This window comes from Rana temporaria, chromosome 7 (assembly GCF_905171775.1).
Source record: "Rana temporaria chromosome 7, aRanTem1.1, whole genome shotgun sequence".
NCBI lineage: Eukaryota > Metazoa > Chordata > Amphibia > Anura > Ranidae > Rana > Rana temporaria.
The window spans coordinates 32,287,882-32,305,916 of NC_053495.1; positions in this window are offsets into that span (position 1 = coordinate 32,287,882).

Sequence of the window (18,035 nt, forward strand, 5' to 3'; positions counted from 1 at the left end):
GCTGTTCGGTGGGGAGTCGGTCTGAGGTGAGCCCGGAGGCAGGTGATCCAACAGGGCTTAGACAATCCATCGGGGATCTGGGTGGCCGGACACTGAGAAGTTGTATGCTGCAACTTGTCAGTCGGTGACCCCAAACTAGGTAATCTACCTGAGGGAGATTCAGGCAAAATTTTATTTACTGAGAGGATTCGCTCTATTATCTTCATTCCTGAGTAGAGGGCCTGTGGCAGAGGTTCCACTCCTAATTAAAATTCCATTAGAGCCAAGTCGGTGGCAGAGACTTGTTCCTTCTCAGAAGTTCTAAGTGGTACTCTGGCTGCCAGGTCGGTGTGAGAGGCCTGTCCAGGTACACTTTACCCACCCCGGCTGGAGTGGCGACGTGAGTTAAAGTCCCATTGGAGGCAGGACTGCTTCCGTTATCTATAGGCCTGAATCTGCAAATTCTCCTTTCACCAACCTTTCTCTATCTACCTCGAGTTAACTGTTTGCCATGTTGGGCAAGTAATAAAAGCACTGAAAACGACATCCTGCTGTTTGGACATTCCGTTACTGCTCATTATCCCTAGACATATCACAGAGGTAACATAATCATGCCGTCCCAATCTAATCAGCAGCTCCTGAGGGGGTAGCGCTACATATGGTATGCTTCCCCCTATTGCATGGAAAGCAGTATAACACACTAATATCTAACATGGCGTTATTTACAGTGCTGATCCCTCCCAGTTCCCCTACTTTAGGGGAAGAAGAGAGAGCAGTCTTTCTCGATGGTCACAGAATTAATGAGTCTGTTGCTGTGACACAGAATTTTTATTTATTTTTTTACCCTTTCCTGTCCCTTCCTCTGCTAGACCTGTTACAGTTAATACAGTCCCTAGTGACCTGTAAAATTACCCCTCACCTCTCTTATCCTGCCCTTCATCTCCATCCTACACTGTATGAAAATGTTGAAGTTTGAAAATGACTTGCTAAGCTATTGCTAGACTTGCCAGGCTTCTCAAGTTTGTTTGCACAATTGTAGCAAGTCTGCATTGCATGACTCCAGACCAACTTTCTTTGCAAAGTCTGCTGTAAGTTCTGGTTCAGTTATGTTGTGCAATAGTCATCCCACCACAGGGGTCACTGTGGCTGAATGTTTATGCTGTAGACTTGCAGAGCTCTTCCTGTAGACACACCACTGCAACTTTGCTCTTGCTAGAGACTTGCCACGCAAATTTGCAACAAAGTGGAAAAGTGTCTACTAGAACTTGTGCTTCAAGTGCTCTACAAGTGTACAAGTCTTACAATTCAACACTGTTACAAATGTGTGGCAAGTTATTCTTGCTATCTGGGTAGGCATCATTACCAATGATGGAAATTTAGTCCAAAAAATCTATTATTGGTTTAGTTTTTTATAGAAAAGGTGATATTTCAATACATTTCTATTCACTGTTGTGGCATTGAAATGTGGTGGTTTCTGTTAAAACCCGCTGCCCTGAGAAATAGGACTACATATAGTATTATTATTTTTTTCAGCCCATCAACTATGTGGGGAGAACTGACAACACAGGCACAAGGTATTTTGCCTTGAGACTGCCGGTGTAGCCCCCAACGCATCTGGTGTGAATAAGTTCTAACACAACATATCTTCTTTATCCACTTCCCGCCTGGTCAATAGTCAATTGACGTCCGGGAAGTGGTTGTGAAATCCTGACTGGACGTCTATTGACGTCCTGCAGGATTTCATGCCGGCTCGCGCCCGTGGGGGCGCGCATCGCGGCGATCGGTGATGCGGGGTGTCAGTCTGACACCCTGCATCTCCGATCTCGGTAAAGAGCCTCCGGCGGAGGCTCTTTACCACGTGATCAGCTGTGTCCAACCACGGCTGATCACGATGTAAACAGGAAGAGCTGTTGATCGGGTCTTCCTCACTCGCGTCTGACAGACGCGAGTAGAGGAGAGCCGATCGGCGGCTCTCCTGACAGGGGGGGTTCGCACTGATTGTTTATCAGCGCAGCCCCCCCTCGGATGCCAACACTGGACCACCAGGGAGTGCCCCCGGTGCTCAATAGAGCAAAAAAAAAATTAACACAATCAATGCCAATCAGTGCCCACAAATGGGCACTGACTGGCAACATGGGCACTGGTTGGAATGATGCCCAACAATGCCATCAGTGCCACCCCTCAGTGTACATCAGTGCCACCCAGTGTCTATCAGTGCCACCTCTTAGTGCCCATCTATGCCCACCTATCAGTGCCCATCTGTGCCACCCATAAGTATCCATCAGTGCCACCCGTAAGTGCCACCCATGAGTGCCCATCAGTGCCGCCTATGAGTGCCCAGTGCTGCCTATGAGTGCCCATCAGTGCCGCCTATGAGTGCCCATCAGTGACACCTATGAGTGCCCATAAGTGCCGCCTATGAATGCCCATCAGTGCAGCATACCAGCGCCGCCTATCAGTGCCCATCAGTGCCGCCTATCGGTGCCCATCAGTGCCACCTCATCGGTGCCCATCAGTGCCCATAATTGATGAAGAAAACGTACTTATTTACAAAAAAAAATTACAGAAAAAAATAAAAAATTTTAGTTGTTGCGCAAAAAATAAAAATCGTAGAGGTGATCAAATACCACCAAAAGAAAGCTCTATTTGTGGGAACAAAATGATAAAAATTTCATTTGGGTACAGTGTAGCATGACCGCGCAATTGTCATTCAAATTGCGACAGCGCTGAAAATTGGCTTGGGCAGGAAGGTGCGTAAGTGCCTGGTATGGAAGTGGTTAAACATGACAAAAAAACATGTATTTTTTTTCCAACACTGACGCTTCTTACTGGCTTGGCAGGTAACGGATTACTGAGAAGCAGCACGCTGTGTCGTATAGAATAAAATCAAGCAGGACGGCATGACAACTGTGCCCATCCTTGTTTCTGTACTGCGTGGCAGATGTGTGTTAAACACTCATTGAAATGCAGAACTGGTGGTCCTAACAGGCAGCCATCGCAGCGCCATGTGAGGGATGTATGCAGCTGTTTGTGGAAGCCGCAGAGCCCAGCGGTTTAGAAGCCAGTTATCCTGCAGCTGTGACAGAAAGCGATGTCAGGACGGAACTGAGACTAATGCCTAGTATAATCGCAAGAACAAGTCACTCTGCACGGCTGTGACATAGTTTGGCAGCGGGAGATTAAGCTTTGCAGCTGTATAGAAATTTGCATAGGTCGCTCCCAAGCTATACGAGGGCAGAAGACAAAAACGGGCGGATGTAACGCAGAATAGGATTTATCACAAGAAAAATAAGTTATGTTTTATTGTACGTATTATATTTTTTCAATCAGTTAGTTAACCACTTCAGCCTCTGAAGATTTACCCCTTTAATGACCAGGCCATATTTTGCGATAGGGCACTGCGTCCCTTTAAATAACAATTTAGGGGGGGGGGGCAGCGACACTGTACCCAAATAAAATTGACGTCCTTTTTTTCCCCACAAAAAGAGCTTTCTTTTGGTGGTATTTGATCACCTCTGCGGTTTAATTTTTTTGCGCTATAAACAAACAAAGAGCGACAATTCTGCATATGTATTTTTGCTATAAGCCCCCATTCACATCTAGGCGTTTTAACGCCTGTAGTGCTACGCCGCTGCCGCCAGAGGGATGAAAACACATGTCCCTCTATGGAGATGGTTCACATCTCCACGCCGAACGCTGGACGCCTGCCGCCTGAAAAAAGGTCCCGGACCTTTTTTTCAGGCGGCGTTCGGCTAGGAGATGGGAACCATCTCCATAGAGGGGGTCAATCTGGGGCACATCTAGGCGGACAATACCGGCGTTTTGTCGCCGCAAATCGCGGTACAAAACGCCGCTATTTGTACCGCGATTTGCGGCGACAAAACGCCGCGAATTTGTCTGCCTAGGTGTGAATGGAGCCTAAGGCTGCATTCACACCTGAATGTTTTTAGCTCATAAAACGCTTGTAAAATGCCCGAAAAATGCCCAACAAGCAAAATCCGTTTCATTTCAATGGCACCTGTTCACATATAAGCGTTTTTGTTACCTGAAGCAAAACGGCTGAAAAACGCCCTAAGCTCAAAAAAGAACAGATTACAGGCGTTTTTCTGCCTTTTACATTGGTGACCTGAACAAAACCGTGGCAAAATCGCCGTAAAAACGTGGTAAAAATGCGTAACTTTGAAACGCTCAGGTGTGAATGCTTTAAAATTACGCACGCTCGTGGAATGGCAACAAACTACAGTACTGAAAAATCTCCATAGGCGACGCTTTACATTTTTTTTACAGGTTACTTTTTTAAGCCGCGTACACACGATCAGTCCATCCGATGAGAATGGTCTGATGGACCGTTTTCATCTGTTAACCGATGAAGCTGACTGATGGTCCGTCGCGCCTACACACCATCGGTTAAAAAAACTATTGTGTCAGAATGCAGTGACGTAAAACACAACGACGTTCTGAAAAAAACGAAGTTCAATGCTTCCAAGCATGTGTCGACTTAATTCTGAGCATGCGTGGATTTTTGGTGGTCGTGCCTACTAACGATCGGTTTTGACCTATTGGTTAGGAATCCATCGTTAAATTTAAAGCAAGTTGGCTTTTTTTTAACCGATGGTTAAATAACCTATGGGGCCCACACACGATCGGATTTGACCGATGAAAACGGTCCATCAGACCGTTGTCCTCTATTTAACCTATCGTGTGTACGAGGCCTCAGAGTTACAGAGGATATCTAGTGCTACAATTATTGCTCTCGCTCTAACGATCGCGGTGATGCCTCACATGTGTGGTTTGAACACTGTTTACATATGCATACGCAACTTACATATGCGTTCACTTCTGGATGGGGCCCTTTACATTTTTTATTTCATTTATTTTACTTTTTAATTTTTTTTTTTACTCTGTCCCCCTTTTTTTTTATCACTTTTATTCTTATTACAAGGAATGTAATAATCCCTTGTAATAGAAATAGGCATGACAGATCCTCTTTTTTGAGAGATCTGAGGTCAAAAAGTCCCCAGATCTCTCATTTACCCATAAAAGCAAAAACTAAAAACTAAAAGTTGCCTTTCAACGGAACTCCCTGAAGGCCCGGAAGCCGGCGGAGAGGTGAGTACAAATCAAAATAATTTTGATCGATCAAAAAAATTAAAGATTAATCGATGAATTAATAGTTCATTTCCACAGCCCTAAAAAAATAGAAAAGAATAGACTAGAAAAACAATAGAACAGAATAGAAAAAATATATTATATATTATACTTTATTCTATTCTGTTCTATTGTTTTTCTATGCTATTCTTTTCTATTCTTTTCTGTTCTAATCTTTTCTATTCAAATTCGTTTTTTACTCTATATGAAATTCGAATTTCGGAAGAGGTTTTACATATATATATATATAAACCATCTTCTGAAATTCGAATTTGGTACAGAATGAATTTGAATAGAAAAGATTAGAATAGAATATATTATATTTTTTTCTATTCTGTTCTATTGTTTTTCTATGCGTTTCTTTTCTATTATTTTATATTCTATTCTAATCTTTTCTATTGGAATTCGATTTCATTCCATACCAAATTCGAATTTCATAAGATGTTATATATAAACATATATATATATTTATATATAGAGATATATAAAATATATTTTTTCTGTTCTGTGCTATTGTTTTTTTTATCTAGTATTTTCGATTCTATTTTAATCTTTTCTATTCAAATTCGATTTCATTCTATACGAATTTCGAATTAGTTTAAATGTGGTAGCATTATTTCAAATTTGATAGTTTTTTTCGAATGAGGTAGAATTATTTTCGAATACGAAAATAATCCCGAAAATGAATGAATGAATGAATGCAACAAACGTAACTAAACAAATTTAGTTAAATAACAAATCGAAACAAAACAAAACAAAAGTTTTTCATCCTGCACATGTCTAGCCGGCTGCCCCACCTCTCCTAGCCCTGTGAAAGCGATGCCATACTTTAAAACTGTAGAAAACATTACTGCCAGCTCTTTTCTCAATAAACGCTCCTCGTATGTTACTCTCAATATCAATAGAAGCCTGTAATACCTCGAATAAGGCCGTTCGTTCTGGCCACTCTCCTCCTCCAGCTCCGCCTCCTCTTCGAGTGTAGCTTTTGATTGGAGGGGGAGAGCGGTCATGTGACTATCAATGAATCAGCTGATGAGAGTCACATGACCGTGTCAATCAGAGAACGGTGTTAATTGAGGTATAAAAAAGCTTTGATTTGCAATGATAGTGACACAGAATGAGCGGTGTAGAAGGGGCTGACAGTGATGTTTTCTATACTTTAGAGTATGCTGGCAATGCTGTCCCAGAAGACTAGGGGTCTCCTGGGAGTGCAGAAGAGGAGGGGGGACTTTATAATAAAAGGGGGCTGTGTAGTACTGTACTGTGCAGGGTTCCTTGTGCTGTGCTGGGGGTCAATATACTGTGCAGGGGACCTTGTGCTGTGCTGGGGGTCAATGTACTATGCAGGGGTCCATGTGCTGTGCAGGGGGTCCGTGTGCTGTGCAGGGGTCCTTGTGCTGTGCTGGGGGTCAATGTACTGTGCAGGGGTCCTTGTGCTGTGCTGGGGGTCAATATACTGTGCAGGGGTCTGTGTGCTGTGCAGGGGGTCCTTGTGCTGTGCAGGGAGTTCATGTGTTGTGCAGGGGGTCCATGTGCTGTGCAAGGGTCCATGTGCTGTGCAGGGGGTCTGTGTGCTGTGCAGGGAGTTCATGTGCTGTGCAGGGAGTTCATGTGCTGTGCAGGGGGTCCATGTGCTGTGCAAGGGTCCATGTGCTGTGCAGGGGGTCCGTGTGCTGTGCAGGGAGTTCATGTGTTGTGCAGGGGGTTCATGTGCTGTGCAAGGGTCCATGTGCTGTGTAGGGGGTCCGTGTGCTGTGCAGGGAGTTCATGTGCTGTGCAGGGAGTTCATGTGCTTTGCAGGGAGTTCATGTGCTGTGCAGGGGGTCCATGTGCTGTATAGGGGGTCCGAAAGTTTTTTTTCATGAAACTTCCCTGTTAAAATGAGGGTCTGTGTTATACGCCTGTGCGTTTTATAACGCTTGTTATAAGTGCTAGTTATAACGTAAATGTACTGTGGGAGGTGGACAATTCCACAGAGCCCTGACCTCAACCATACTGAACATCTCTTTGGAATGAATTGGAGTGTCAATTGCAAGCCAGGGCCCGGATTCTCAGGAGGCTTACGACAGCGTATCTGTAGATACACCGTCGTAAGCCTGAATTTGCGCCGTTGTATATTTAAGCGTATTCTGGAAACTAGATACGCTTAAATTTGGCCAAGATATGACCGGCGTAAGTCTCCTACGCCGTCGTATCTTAGCTGCATATTTACGCTGGCCGCTAGGGGCGTTGACGTTGTTTTTTTGCGTTGAATATGCAAATGAGCAAGATACACCGATTCACGAACGTACGTACGTACGTACGCCCGTCGCAATTAGTTACGCCGTTTACGTAAGACATACGCCGGTGTAAAGATAAAGCTGCTCTCTAGGTGGCGCAGCCCATGCAAGGTATGGACGTCGGAACAAGTGTATCTTTTTACGTTGTTTACGTAAGTCGTACGTGAATGGGGCTGTGCGTAGGTTAAGTTCACGTCACAGGCATTGAGCCGGCGTATCTTAGGGCGTAAATTCGACGTGATACTGAGCATGCGCGCACATGCGCCGTTCGTTCGGCCATGCATCTACATGGGTCACGCTTAATTTAAATACAACACGCCCACGACCTGCCTACTTTGAAATACGCGCGCTTACGCCGGCCCATTTACGCTACGCCGCCGTAACTTAGGACGCAAGTGCTTTGTGAATACTGCATTTGCCTCTCTAAGTTGCGGCGGCATAGCGTAAATAAGATACGCTACGCCCGCACAAAGTTACGCCGCCCTAAGGGAATCTGGGCCCAGATCTTCTCCTTGAGAAATTAGCTAATTATTGTGCAACTTCTTCTTTCCCTGTCCAGTCACAGGCTGGAAAAAGCATATCAAAATAAAATCCAAAATAAAATCTGGTCTCCTGCCCTGCCAGTGCTATGTGGCAGAACCATGTCAATCTCAGGACTGGATGGAAAGAAATGCAAATCCTTTGGCAGGGAAAACAACTATCATCTGCGTATTTAGCTGTTTGCCTGGAGTTTAGCTTTAAAGCGGTGGTTCCCCCTAAAACACATTTCTAACAATAGATTCGTAAGACCCGTTACACTGCGGGTAGGCTGGCTTTTTTCTTTTTTTTTTCGTACATACCGAGATCTCGGCGTCTCGTCCCTTGGCGGTGGGCGTTCCTATTTGATTGACGTTCCTCGGACGGGCGCATACGTGACGTCACGACTTTCCGACAGAAGCCGAACGTCATTGCGCAGGCGCGTATAGAGTCGGCTCTATACGGCACCTGCGCAGCGACGTTCGGCTTCTTTCGGAAAGTCGTGACGTCACGTATGCGCCCGTCCGAGGAACGTCAATCAACTAGAAACGCCCACTGACAAGGGACGAAACGCCGAGATCTCGGTATGTACGAAAAAAAAAAGAAAAAAGCCAGCCTACCCGCAGTGTAACGGGTCTTACGAATCTATTGTTAGAAATGTGTTTTAGGGGGAACCACCGCTTTAATTGCAAAGGATTTGTTGTGCCATTCATTTCATTTTGATCTAAGACATCGAATTTGGCATTATTAAGGATAATCACTGTCGCCCTTATTATACCACAGATAAGCTTATTATTTTCAGCCTTGTGTAAGGATAAATGGTGGAAAAATAACCACTTATAATAATTGTGTAGCAAAGTCCTCCTCCCTGTATTCATTATTAACATGTATGTATCATAAGGAACTGCAGACCCCCTGTTGTACAATACAGTAATAAGTACTCCCTAAGCATTCTGCTTTTTATCAGAATGCATAACCCCCCCTTGACTTTTGATATCATTATAATTGAAGCCGTTCCTTAACCAACATACTCACCTGTTTTTCAAAATGACGTGCAAGCCAGAGCATGCTGCATATACACACATCACAGCTATATTATACTAGAATCAAAATGTTAAAGAGGGAGTTTTGGTTAAAGTGTCAAATGGTTAGAATCCAGGGGCGGACTGACCATTTAGGCACTCAGGTACTGCCCGAGGGCCCCATGCCCCTAGGGGGCCCCATCAGGGTTGTCAGACTCAGTAAAACCAGGGACAGTATGTAAAAATCTGTGTTTTTTTACATCTGTCCCTGAAATGTCCCTTATCGACATCCTTTTGGTCTAAAAATCCCAAGATTATAGCTGCCCGCCTCTCCAGTACCTTTTCAGTGTGTGTATTCTGTGTGTGTATATTGTGTGTCTGTGTGTGAATACTGTGTATGTACACTGTCTGTGTGTGTGTATTCTGTGTGGCCCCATAATCTCCTATTGCCTGGGGGCACCATAATCTCCTATTGCCCGGGGGGCCCATAATCTCCTATTGCTCGAGGGCCCCATAATCTCCTTTTGCTCGGGGGCCCCATAATCTCCTATTGGCCGGGGGCCCCATAATTTCCTATTGCCCGGGGGCCCTATAATCTCCTATTGCCTGGGGGCCCCATAATCTCCTATTGCTCGAGGGCCCCATAATCTCCTATTGCCCGGGGGCCCCATAATCTCCTATTGCCTGGGGGCCCCATAATCTCCTTTTTGCCCGGGGCCCCATAATCTCCTATTGCCCAGGGGCCCCATAATCTCCTATTGCCCAGGGGCCCCATAATCTCCTATTGCCCGGGGCCCCATAATCTCCTATTGCCCGGGGGCCCCATAATCTCCTATTGCCCGGGGGCCCCATGAGTTGTCAGTCCGCCCCTGTTAGAACCTGTGTCTGTTTACTAATACTGTAGGCGTCCTCACCAGTGAGAATTCTCATTAAGGCCTCGTTCATATGGGTGTAAAAAAAGTCTTTACTGTACTGGAGCTTTTCAATCCTATAGTAGTCAATGGATGTTCTTCAACATTAACACGAACAATCTAGTACACGTATATCATTAAGAATACATTTGCATCCACTGATCTCGCCTTTAACGCCTGGCAGGCGTTGGCAACTTGCAAAGCTTGCCAAATACCTCAATTTAAGTTAATGACAGCTCGTCCGAAATGCATGCCAAACATACCTGAGATGCTCATTAGGGTTTTTAGGAGGATATTGTTTGTAATGCGTTTCCTTCCAAAAATGTAAAAAAACTGCTTAACAATGCATTCCGAAAGCTTCAGAGAGAGTGTTACATCTTAGGTGCCTCCTAAACACTGCAAACTACAATGCAATGCTACAATATATTACCAAAAGTATTGGGACACCTGCCTTTACACGCACATTGGGGTAGATTCACACACATTGGCCTAACTTTAGGGCGGCCTAGCCTAGCCTATTTAGGCTACACCGCCGTAAATTAGTTAGGCTAGTAGTGATTCACAATCTACTTACCTGCTAATCTACGGTGGCGTAGCCTAAAACGAGCGGGCGTAATGGCGCCTAATTCAAATTGCTAGGAGGGGGGTGTGTTGTATGGAAATGAGGCTTGACCTCACGTTTTTTGACACTGCGCATGCGCCAGGCAACTACATTTCCCAGTGTGCATTGCGGCTAAGTACGCCGTACAGGCCTATTGATTTCGATGTGTACGTAAACGACGTAAATCCCGATTCGCGGACGACTTGCGCAAACGACGTAAAACATTCAAACCTCGCGGCGGGAACGGTGGCCATACTTAACATTGTTATTCCACCTCATAGGTGGAATAACTTTAGGCGGCGTAACCCTTACGGAAACTACGTAAAGCGACGGTGTAGGCCTGGCGTACGTTCGTGAATCGGCGTATCCCCTAATTTACATAATCTACGCCGGCCGCAATGGAAGCGCCATCTAGCGGCCAACAGAAACATTGCAAGCTAAGATAGAACGGCGCAAGCCGGCCTATCTTAGCTTTGTTTAAGTGTATCTCTGTTTGAGAATACACTTAAACAAACGCCGGCGTAGATTCAGAGTTAGGTTGGCTTATCTACTGATAAGCCGGCCTAACTCTTTGTGAATCTACCTATTAGTCCGTAAAGTTAGTCTGAGCATTCCAAGGTCAAGCTTGGGTGCACAAACTGCCATTGGCAGGGATTACATTATTTTCCCTAAATTCAGCTCCAAGAGACACACAGGGGGTTCCATTCTTGAGGTACACAGAGACTGATTTCCACAGTTTACAATTAGCCCCATCTAGAGTTGGTCTAAAAGACACAGGGAAATACTGAAGACCAACTTTTTAGGCCTCGTACACACGACCGGGACCAGTTTCCGTGGACATGTCCGACCGTGTGTAGGGCCGACCGGACAGTTTAACGGCCTAGCGGACAGGTTTCCAGCAGACAAAAGTTTCTTAGCATGCTAAGAAACATGTCCGCTGGAAGCCTGTCCGTCGTACATGTCCGATGGTTAGTACGACTCATGGCTCTAATCACGAGCTTCAAAAAAAATACATTGGAAATCAGAGATGCTGACTAACAAAGCATTCCCATTGCAACAACTATAGCAGTAGTGTATTTAGGTTTTGTGCTGCCCTAGGCCTGACTAAACTCGTGCACCCCCTAATTTAAATATGACCCACCCCTTTCTGTCAAGACCACACCCCTTGCTGTTTTCGAGTGGGGACACTAGTTCTGAAAGCCTGGGGGGGCAATGAATTCCCTTAATTTGCATTGATTTCTTCTCGCTTCCTGTTTGGCTATGGGGCAGGAAGTGAAAGGAAATCTCTGCAATGGGACATGGGTGGTAAAAAAGAAACTGACAGGGGCTATAACCCTCCCTTACTCTATCCAAAATGAAAAAAAAAGTGCTGCCTATAGTTTTACTTTATTTCTGAGAATTTTATGGAGAGGACTAAGAAGATATAACCATGCCAATGGTGCCACAGAAAACATATAGCACAGTGAGGAAGGTTTGTGGTCCAGGATGATAGGACAGTCAAAATTAGAAGCAGCGCCCCCCCCCCCCCACAGTTGCAGAATGCCGGCCACCCACATACCTGAAGCAGTGCATCCGCTTTATGGGGGCCCTAGTCTATTTTGCCTCTCAGCCCAGTCCGCCCCATAAGACTGGCGCTTCACTAACAGTATAGCGCAAGCCGGCGGGGACTCTTTCCATGCTGCCCCCCCCTGCAAAGTGCTGCCCTAGGCCTGGGTCTTGTTGGCCTAGGCCAGGATACAGCGTTGCCCTATAGGGCACACTTTCTGTGGATATTATGAGGGACTACCACTTCCCCTGCTGGATTTTTATTCTATTTTATACTATGGAGAACAAAACAGTAAGGAGAAAAAACTCCCAGGTGGCCAAGAGCAGAGCTATGAAAAACAGGACAGCTCACTGTTGGAGCATTAAAGACACCCAAGAAGCCAGGGGATGACTACTCTTATAGCCAAAATATTACTTTTGGCTAGACTGGCGCTTTAATCAGGTTACTGACAGGCTTGACATAAGCACATTACTTGATATAATTAGGGTACTAGCAATTTTAACTTGATGACAGATTACCTTAAAATTGGTAACAAAATATTTTACTTGAATGTACACACACAGATTTTTTGGTTTAGGACCCTCTAATTTGTGGAATTCTAAACTCTACGCTCTTGTTGTGCTTACATACCATGTCCAATATAGTGTTAAATTTGGGGACCTGCAATTTGTCACCAGTTACACGAGCAGAGGGACTCCCTGTGCTTTCCATTCCCGTCTGAGAGACCAAGGAGGCCAGTGGTTTATCAAGAAGAGTTGAAAGATTCCTGCATTTTCCTCCGTCACATGTAATTAGACAATTGACATAAAATGACAACCCAGCTCAAAACCTTCTGCAGGTCTATTAAACGAGACATTGTTTTGCAGTTTCAGAAAGAACTGTACAATTAAACCCTTGTGTTGACAGGGAATTACGTCACTTTGCTGTTTAATAGCCCACTATCCGCATGTCGGCTAGGAAATTATAAAAAATATATCCCACTTCTGAGCATTTTCATTTAGGTATATACAAACCAAATCACTTAAAGGGTAACTCCACTTTTTTGGAAAACAAAGTAGTTGATAAAAAAATATAGCGTATCCAATTGCGCCTTAAAGGGGTTGTAAAAGCCTTATGTTTTTTCATCTTAATGCATCAAGGTAAAAAAAAAAAACTTGCAGTGTCCAGCCCCCCAGCCGCCCCGTTTTATTTACCTGAGCCCCGAACTTCTGTGGACGCAATCCCGCATCGCTTTCCCCATGGCTTCTTGGCTCTTCATTGGATAGATTGATAGCAGCGCAGCCATTGTCAATCAAATCCAATGACGTGGCCACCGGGGGGCCGGGCCAAGTCATACATTCGGCAGCTATGTACACTGAGTGTATGTGACGGGAGCGTGGCCCGCAAGGTAACCCCCTTGGGAGAGAGCTTCCCAGAGGGGGTTATCTATTGCGGGGAGGAGCAGCGAGAGCTGTCGTGGGACCCCAGAAGAGGATGTTCGGGCCACTCTGTGCAAAACGAACTGCACAGTGGAGGTAAGTATGACATGTTTGTTATTTTTTTTTTAAAACATGAACCTTAAGGCTGCATTCACACCTAAGCGACAGCCGCGTACGCGTGTAGCGGCAGATTTGCCGCGATTACAAATGTTTCTTTTTTTTTTTTTTTTTTTTTCTAAAGTCTTCCCATTGCTGTCTATGGGAAAACGCGCCTGTCGCGTGAAAAAAAGGGTCCGGGACTTTTTTTCAGGCGACAGGCGTTGCGCGTCTATGAGATGTGAACCATCTCCATAGACGGCAATGGGAATTCTCCCCTCAAGCGACAGAAGCGTCCCGCGTCGGGCGTTTTTTCGCTTAGGTGTGAATGGGGCCTTAGTACCACTTTAAGTCTAATTGTAATTGATTGTTAATAAAAATTACCTTTCCTTTTCAATTTGCAGCATTGTAATTTTCTGTAAAATGGAATATGGCTACCTGGAACATGTTCTGTACACGAATGGTGTACAGAAACCCCCCTGAAAATGTAATTTCCTGCATGTGTGAGTGGCTTACTGATTTTCCCAGAAGTCTGTACTAAGATACAAATCAGATTTTGGGTATCTCCTGCAAAAAAAATACAATTTTGGCGAGATACTCCAAAAGGGAAATCACGTAGGAAGATAGGAATCCGCAACAAAGTTTGTCAAAATCCTTGCAGTGTACATAGATCACCCAGAGGGGAATGTGTTTTTTCCCTCAAAAAAAGGGAAGTTAGGCCTCGTACACACGACCGTTTTCCTCGACAAAAACCATCAAGAAACTTGGTGGCAAAGCTTTTTTGCCGAGGAAAACGGACGTGTGTATGTTTTTCGTTGAGAAAACTGTTGTGGAACTCGACGAGAAAAAAAGAGAACAAGTTGGCCTCGTACACAAGACTGAGGAACTCGTCGTAAATGAAACATTGTTTTCCTCGACGAGTTCCTTGTTTGGCTTGTCGAGAAACTTGACAAGCTTTCTTTGCGTACACACTGTCAAGACAGAATCTCGTCATTCTCAAACGCGGTGACGTACAACACGTACGATGGCACTATAAAGGGGAAGTTTTATTGCACTGGCGCCACCCTTGGGGCTGCTTTTGCTAATCTCATGTTACTGCGTTTTAAGTAAAAGTTTGGTGAGAGACGATTCGCGCTTTTCAGTCTGTTACAGCGTGACAAATGTGCTATCTCCATTACAAACCCTACTTTTACAGAAGGCACGCTCCCATCTCATACTTTATTCTGAGCATGCGCGGGTTTCTAAGCATACACACGAACGTGTTTCTCGTCGTAAACCAGCCCGGTGAGAAACATGACGAGGAAATTGAGACTCCCGACGACGAAAAAGAGAACTTGTTCTCTTTTTGTCTTGTCGAGTTCCACGACAGTTTTCTCGACGAAAAACATACACACGTCCATTTTCCTCGGCAAAAAAGCTCTGCCATCAAGTTTCTTGATGGATTCTGTCGAGGAAAACGGTCGTGTGTACGAGGCCGTTCTCTTTTTCCTCGTCGGTAGTCTCAATTTCCTCGTCGTGTTTCTCGTCGGGCTGTTTACAACGAGAAACGCGTTTGTGTATATGCTTAGAAACCCACGCATGCTCAGAATAAAGTATGAGATGGGAGCGTGCCTTCAGTAAAAGTAGAGTTTGTGATGGAGATAGCACATTCGTCACGCTGTAACAGACTGAAAAGTGCGAATCGTCTCTCACCAAACTTTTACTTAACACACAGTAACATGAAATTAGCAAAAGCAGCCCCAAGGGTGGCGCCAGTGGAATCAAACTTCCCCTTTATAGTGCCGTCATACGTGTTGTACGTCACCCCGTTTGAGAACGACGAGATTTTGTCTTGAAAGTGTGTACGCAAAGAAAGCTTGTCAAGATTCTCGACAAGCCTAACAAGGAACTTGTCGAGGAAAACGATGTTTCATTTACGACGAGTTCCTCGGTCGTGTGTACGAGGCCTCACTCTTTAAACCGTGTATAAACTTTAACATGGGAAAGTTATTTCAAAAGTAATTTTTAATAATATAAAATTACAACTTTCATAAAAATAATGCCTAATGATCCTGCTGTGAATTTTCTGGTTCATCTGTTTTCTGTTATAGAGTGACAACACTTTGCCTTTGTTCCCAATTATGTTCCTGCATTGTCACCCTATCGCATGATTGTCCAGTAAAGACTGTGGCAGTAAAGAAGTGGCCATTTCAACACACATTACACAGGCATGGTCCACAGTTGTCACCATTACCATCACCATGCAGCCATGGTTGGAGCGCATGCATGTAGACAGGAAGTGACTGCCGCAGGAGATCACCAGCACTGAGATGAAACAATGGGTGAAAAAAACATTTTTACATTTTATTTTTTATTTTTTTATGGAAATTGTTTATGATGCACAATGCTTTAGCAAACTAAATGTTTCATCTACTTTAATTTCAAATTTTCTTTCTCTGTGTCTTGGAAGGATCCAGATGTTTCTTTAGCTCTTGGCCCATGTGTCTTTTATTAGCTGTTCTCTTTAGTTCCTAATTACAAATTAATTTTGAGCCTTTTTGTAACTGTAGCACAGCTTGATCTGTGACATATCTCCTGAGCATACGGTGCAGGAATGACCCCAGTTTGACTTGGAAAGTCTGCAGTTATCTCCCTGTGGACCTCTGTCTTAAAATAATACTGAAATTAAGGGGCCCTCAGGGCTGATTGGTGATTACTGAGTGGCAGACTTAAAGAAAAACCCCAGCCAAAAGAAAAATTTCCAAAAACATTACGTGATCTCAAGTTACGTGCATCTGGATTTTTTTTCCTTTTGGTAAGCTACAGAGCCTGAGCTAAATGTTACAAATTAGTAGACAGGCCGTTTTAAATCAGAGTATTGACTAGATGGGAATTGGTCCTCTGTTAGGTTGAACTGTGTTGAAAGCTGAAACCCAGACTTACCTTCAGTCTTCCGAAGTTGTACAGATAGGCCAGGATTCACAAAGCACTTGCGCCGACGTATCTCAAGATACGCAGTGTAAGTGCAAATGTGCGCCGTCGTATCTGTGCGCCGGACCCACAAACCAAGATACACCTAAAAACAGGCTTCATCCCGCCAACGTAACTTGCCTACGCCGGCGTAGCGTGGGCGCATATTTAGGCTGTTTGCATGTGGTGCTCCCATTGATTTTCTATTCAAATATGCAAATGAGGGAAATACGGCGATTCACGAACATACGTGCGCCCGATGCAGGCTACGCGATGTGCGCGTAAGTTGTACGTCCGGCGTAAAGTTAAGCCCCATAAAGGAGGTGTAACCCAGCAGCAGACATGCAAAGGTCTGCACCAGGGAACACAAGCCGGCGTATTTTACGGAGTTTACGTTGGACGTGTGTGTGGCTGGGCGTAGGTTACGTTCACGGCGTAGGCAGTGGTCCGGCGTATGTTAGGCAGTTGTTCCGACGTGGTTGTGAGCATGCGCAGAAGGATGCGTCCTCGTCTCGGCACATGCGCAATTGGTGATACGTATCTGTCTGGGGTCACACCTCATTTGCATGGCTCACGCTCACTTCCACCTATGCCGACTTACACCTTCGAAACTCAGCGCAGTTTTGGCAGCACCGGCTTTGTGAATTCCATGCTTGCCACGCTGCGTAGCGTATATTATTTGCGCTAAGGCGGCGTAATGTGCGCCCGCTCTCTGTGAATCTGGGCCATAGAGTTTGCCTCATTTCCTGACGTAATTTAAGTGCTTGTAAAGGCACAAGGTCTTTTACCTTCATGCATATGCATGAAGGTAAAAAACCTTCTGTGTGCAGCAGACCCCCCTAATACTTATCTGAGCCCCCACTCGATTGGCTTTTGGCAGCAGTGGGAGCCATGGGCTCCCGCTGCTGTCAATCACAACCAATGAGCCAATCAGGAGACAGAGGGGGCAGGGCCGATCCGCGGCTCCATGTGTGAATGGACACACTGACCTGCCAGTGCACCTGCTTGCTGTGGGGGAACCGGCAGGAGGGACGAGCCAGGAGTGCCAGCGTGGGACCTAAAAAGAGGAGGAGCTGGGTTCCTTTGTGCAAAACCATTGCACAGAGCAGGTAAGTATAAAAAGATTTTTTTTGTTTTTGTTTTTTAAAACAAGGCTTTATTATCGTTTTAAGGGCATCTAATATCAGCTAGCCCTTTCCCCCCAGCCTGACTGTCCTTGGCCTGCCCCTTTCATCCATTATATTTTAGTTCTTCCAATTATGGAAGCTCAGCATAACATGTGAGCATTAATTGGAGGGTCCTTCAAGCAAATGAAGCCTGCCGTCAAGGCATTTTGATATTTGCATAGGTCCTCCTAATAGCCAACCCGCTGTTTGCATCAGGGCTAAAGGCTGTTGAGAGGAGTACTGAGGCAGGGTATAGTGATGTTCTCATGAAGCTATCTACAGTACCTTGCTGGGTCCTAATATCAGCCAGGACCAGAAGCATTGCATGGAGAAGTATAGAGACCCAGGGTTGCCTGACAATGACAACAGTGGACCATGCCTGCATATGTGTTGAAACAGCTACT